This window comes from Populus nigra, chromosome 2 (genome assembly GCF_951802175.1).
Source record: "Populus nigra chromosome 2, ddPopNigr1.1, whole genome shotgun sequence".
Taxonomy (NCBI): domain Eukaryota; kingdom Viridiplantae; phylum Streptophyta; class Magnoliopsida; order Malpighiales; family Salicaceae; genus Populus; species Populus nigra.
In genome coordinates, this window is record NC_084853.1 from 13,643,491 (window position 1) to 13,648,490 (window position 5,000).

Below are 5,000 nucleotides of genomic sequence, written 5' to 3' on the forward strand. Positions count from 1 at the left end.
CAGTGTTGGCAGATTCGGCAGCGCAGATTTGTGCGGCTGCAGGTTCGTCGGGGAAAATCGGCAGCGCAGATTTTTCGACGAACATGGGCTGGACGATGGACTGTCCAGGCCAGGCAGGAAAATTTGTCGAGGGGACACGCTGACGAAACAGCGCTGGTTCAGGCACGGCGGGCAGTGGTGGAATCGGCAGCGCCGACGAAATCGGCAAAGTCGGCAGAATCGGCAGCGCAGATTTTTCGACGAACACGGGCTGGACGGTGGACTGTCCAGGCCAGGCAGGAAAATTCGTCGAGGGGACACGCTGACGAAACAGCGCTGGTTCAGGCACGGGGGGCAGTGTTGGAATCGGCAGCGCCGACGAAATCGGCAAAGTCGGCAGAATCGGCAGCGCAGATTTTTCGACGAACATGGGCTGGACGCTGGACTGGCCGGGCCATGCAGGAAAATTCATCGAGGGGACACGCTGACGAAACAGCGCTGGTTCAGGCACGGCGGGCAGTGTTGGAATCGGCAGCGCCGACGAAATCGGCAAAGTCGGCAGAATCGGCAGCGGGTGCTGGCGATGGGTCTGGACGGGCTGGATAGTCCAAGGCTCGACGAGAAAGACTGCTGGTTTAGACACTGGGGCAGTGGCAGCCCGCGGGACAGTGTCGGCAGATTCGGCAGCGCAGATTTGTGCGGCTGCAGGTTCGTCGGGGAAAATCGGCAGCGCAGATTTTGCGACGAACATGGGCTGGACGATGGACTGTCCAGGCCAGGCAGGAAAATTTGTCGAGGGGACACGCTGACGAAACAGCGCTGGTTCAGGCACGGCGGGCAGTGGTGGAATCGGCAGCGCCGACGAAATCGGCAAAGTCGGCAGAATCGGCAGCGCAGATTTTTCGACGAACACGGGCTGGACGGTGGACTGTCCAGGCCAGGCAGGAAAATTCGTCGAGGGGACACGCTGAGGAAACAGCGCTGGTTCAGACACGGTGGGCGCAGTGTTGGAATCGGCAGCGCCGAGAAAATCGGCAAAGTCGGCAGAATCGGCAGCAGGTGCTGGCGATGAGTCAGGACGAACTGGATAGTCCAAGGCTCGATGAGAAAGACCGCTGGTTTAGACACTGGGGCAGTGGCAGCCCGCGGGGCAGTGTCGGCAGACTCGGCAGCAGTGTCTGCCGATTCGGCAGCGTTGGCTTGTTGGCGCGGGGGGCCGATGCGAGTGGGGACTTGGGCAGCGGGCAGTGAAAGCAAGAGTTTCCCCGATGCTGCCGGGAAAAACGCTCCCCGGGATGGCCGGGTGAGATGACCCGGCGGCCCGCGACGGGTCATTCAATTCCATGCCCCGTCAACATAACTCCCGATGTACTGTTTGCTTTTTCGGAAGAAGAGATCCATCCCCCCATCCTCGGCCAGCCAAAAACGCTCCAATTAATGGCCGGGTGAGATGACCCGGCGGCCCGCGACGCGTCATTCAAATCACTGCCCTATCGGCTACAACTGCTGATGGGTGGGATTAGAGGCCTGCCATGGTGGTGAGGGGCGGCGAGGACCGTGAAAGCTAGAGTTTTTCAGAGGCTGCCGGGAAAAAGGCCCCTCGGGTGGCGGGGTGCGAGGACCAGGCGCGTCATTCAATTCTCTTCCCTATCAACTTGGCTCCCGTTGGCGGGATTGGAGGCCTACTGTTTGTTACAGGGCTAAAATCGTCAGGGGAAGAGCTGACGAAACAATGCTGGTTTGGATGCAGGGGGTAGTGTTGGAATCGGCAGCGCGGACAAAATCGGCAAAGTCGACAAAAAAGACTGTTGGTCTGGACATCGGGGCAGCGGCAGCCATGCCGACAGGGGGGGAAATCGGCAGCGCAGATTTGTGCAGCTGCAGGTTCGTCGGGGAAATCGGCAGCGCAGATTTTTCGATGAACATGGGCTGGAAGATGGACTGTCCAGGCCAGGCAGGGAAATTCGTCAAGGGGACACGCTGACGAAAGTAGGCTCGTCGGTGAAAATCGGCAGCGCAGATTTTTCGACGAACAGGGGCTGGATGCTGGACCGGCCGGGCCAGGCAGGAAAATTCGTCAGGGGGGCACGCTGACGAAAAGAGGGGCTGCCGCGTGGAAAATCGGCAGCGCAGATTTTTCGACGAACATTCGTCAGGGGGGCACGCTGACGAAAAGAGGGGCTGCCGCGTGGAAAATCGGCAGCGCAGATTTTTCGACGAACAGGGGCTGGATGCTGGACCGGCCGGGCCAGGCAGGAAAATTCGTCAGGGGGGCACGCTGACGAAAAGAGGGGCTGCCGCGTGGAAAATCGGCAGCGCAGATTTTTCGACGAACATTCGTCAGGGGGGCACGCTGAGGAAAACAGGGGCTGCCGCGTGGAAAATCGGCAGCGCAGATTTTTCGACGAACATTCGTCAGGGGGGCACGCTGAGGAAAACAGGGGCTGCCGCGTGGAAAATCGGCAGCGCAGATTTTTCGACGAACAGGGGCTGGATGCTGGACCGGCCGGGCCAGGCAGGAAAATTCGTCAGGGGGGCACGCTGACGAAAAGAGGGGCTGCCGCGTGGAAAATCGGCAGCGCAGATTTTTCGACGAACAGGGGCTGGATGCTGGACCGGCCGGGCCAGGCAGGAAAATTCGTCAGGGGGGCACGCTGACGAAAAGAGGGGCTGCCGCGTGGAAAATCGGCAGCGCAGATTTTTCGACGAACAGGGGCTGGACTGGCCGGGCCAGGCAGGAAAATTCGTCAGGGGGGCACGCTGACGAAAACAGGGGCTGCCGCGTGGAAAATCGGCAGCGCAGATTTTTCGACGAACAGGGGCTGGACTGGCCGGGCCAGGCAGGAAAATTCGTCAGGGGGGCACGCTGACGAAAGTAGGCTCGTCGTGGAAAATCAGCAGCGCAGATTTTTCGACGAACAGGGGCTGGACGCTGGACTGGGCCAGGCAGGAAAATTCGTCAGGGGGGCACGCTGACGAAAACAGGGGCTGCCGCGTGGAATGGCAGCCTACACGCAGATGCGAATTCGGCAGCGCACGATGGCTTGAGCAGGTCATGGGTTCGACTTGGCGCGATCTGAAACCTGGACGAGGGACTGTCGACGCTGGACGAGCCAGCGCGGTGGCCTGTCGTGCCCCGTTCAGGGGGGGCCTGCCGCGGAGACAGCCCTCGCGGGCTCGACAGCGCAGGCCAGCGTCCCCGACGTCGCTGGCCGCGGCAGGCGAGCTGCCGGGGTTCCCGCATTCCTACAAGAAAACGTCGTGCTTTCCACATGAAACCAATCCAGTAAAATCAGCCATATTTTTATGAGGCTGCCCACTGAATTTGGGGTCATTCCGGGCCGGTTCCTAGTTTTGCGGATTTACTCGATTTCTAATGGTAGGAAAATTAAAACAAATACTTCCCGACCTCGAAAAATTCTGGGAAAATTAATGAAGGTGGATTGGATTTTTGCCAACCTCTCTGCAAAATTTCAGCTCAAAATACCAAGAAATGAATTTTTTAGAGGGGGGGTGACAGCTGGGACCTAGTAGTGTCTCCCCCTGCCAGAGCTGCAATGACACTTATTGCTCTTTAGGGAGCCACCAGGCCGGCGCCCCTCAAAGACCACACGCGCGCGCGCGCCCGCCCGCGCTGGGCGCTGGGGCGCTGGGGCCTGAGGGCCTGGGGCCCTTGGGGGCCCTTGGGCGCTTGGGCGCGCGCGCGCGGCCCCCGCAGCCATGCCGCGCCGCGCGACGCGCGGACAGCCCCTGCTGGCTTGCTCTCTCGCCCGCGGGGGGGCTGCCTTCGGGCCCTGGCCCCCCGCGTTCTGGCCTGCCCCCTGCGGGGGAGAGGCTAGGCGCTGCAGGGGCCAGCCCGACGTCGCTGGCCGCGGCAGGCGACAGCCCCTGCTGGCTTGCTCTCTCGCCCGCGGGGGGGCTGCCTTCGGGCCCTGGCCCCCCGCGTTCTGGCCTGCGCCCTGCGGGGGAGAGGCTAGGCGCTGCAGGGGCCAGCCCGACGTCGCTGGCCGCGGCAGGCGACAGCCCCTGCTGGCTTGCTCTCTCGCCCGCGGGGGGGCTGCCTTCGGGCCCTGGCCCCCCGCGTTCTGGCCTGCCCCCCGCGTGGGAGAGGCTAGGCGCTGCAGGGGCCAGCCCGACGTCGCTGGCCGCGGCAGGCGACAGCCCCTGCTGGCTTGCTCTCTCGCCCGCGGGGGGGCTGCCTTCGGGCCCTGGCCCCCCGCGTTCTGGCCTGCCCCCCGCGTGGGAGAGGCTAGGCGCTGCTTGGGCCAGCCCGACGTCGCTGGCCGCGGCAGGCGAGCCGCCGGGGTTCCCGCATTCCTACAACAAAACGTCGTGCTTTCCACATGAAATCAATCCAGTAAAATCAGCCATATTTTTATGAGGCTGCCCACTGAATTTGGGGTCATTCCGGGCCGGTTCCTATTTTTTCCGATTTCCTCGATTTTTAATGGTAGGAAAATAAAAAAAAATACTTCCCGACCTCGAAAAATTCTGGAAAAATTAATAAAGTTGGATTGGATTTTTGCCAACCTCTGTGCAAAATTTCAGCTCAAAATACCAAGAAATGAATTTTTTAGAGGGGGGGTGACAGCTGGGACCTAGTAGTGTCTCCCCCTGCCAGAGCTTCAATGACACTTATTGCTCTTTAGGGGGGTGCCCCCTGACTGGCCATGGGGCGCGCTGGCCTGGCGCCCATAGGCCTGCCGCGGGGGATATGTGGGCTGTTGCTAAACTCGGACTAAGGTGGGGGGCCTCATGGCCCGAAGTATTGCCGGCATCGATGACCCGTTTTCCGGCCGGCGACGACCCGATTCCGGCCACCGTCTTCGGGACCCGCTCCAAGCCGTCGGGCGCGTTGGGGCTGCTTATCCGCGGCGTGGGCGTGGCATTCATTTGCCGTGCTTGTGCCAAGGTGCTGGCAGCTGCTGCGCGGCTGTCTGCTTGCCGCGACGTCACGGCGGCGGTGGCCGCTGCCCCTGCTCGCAAGTCGGAGGCCTGGCCGACGTGGCTGGTGCGGACCG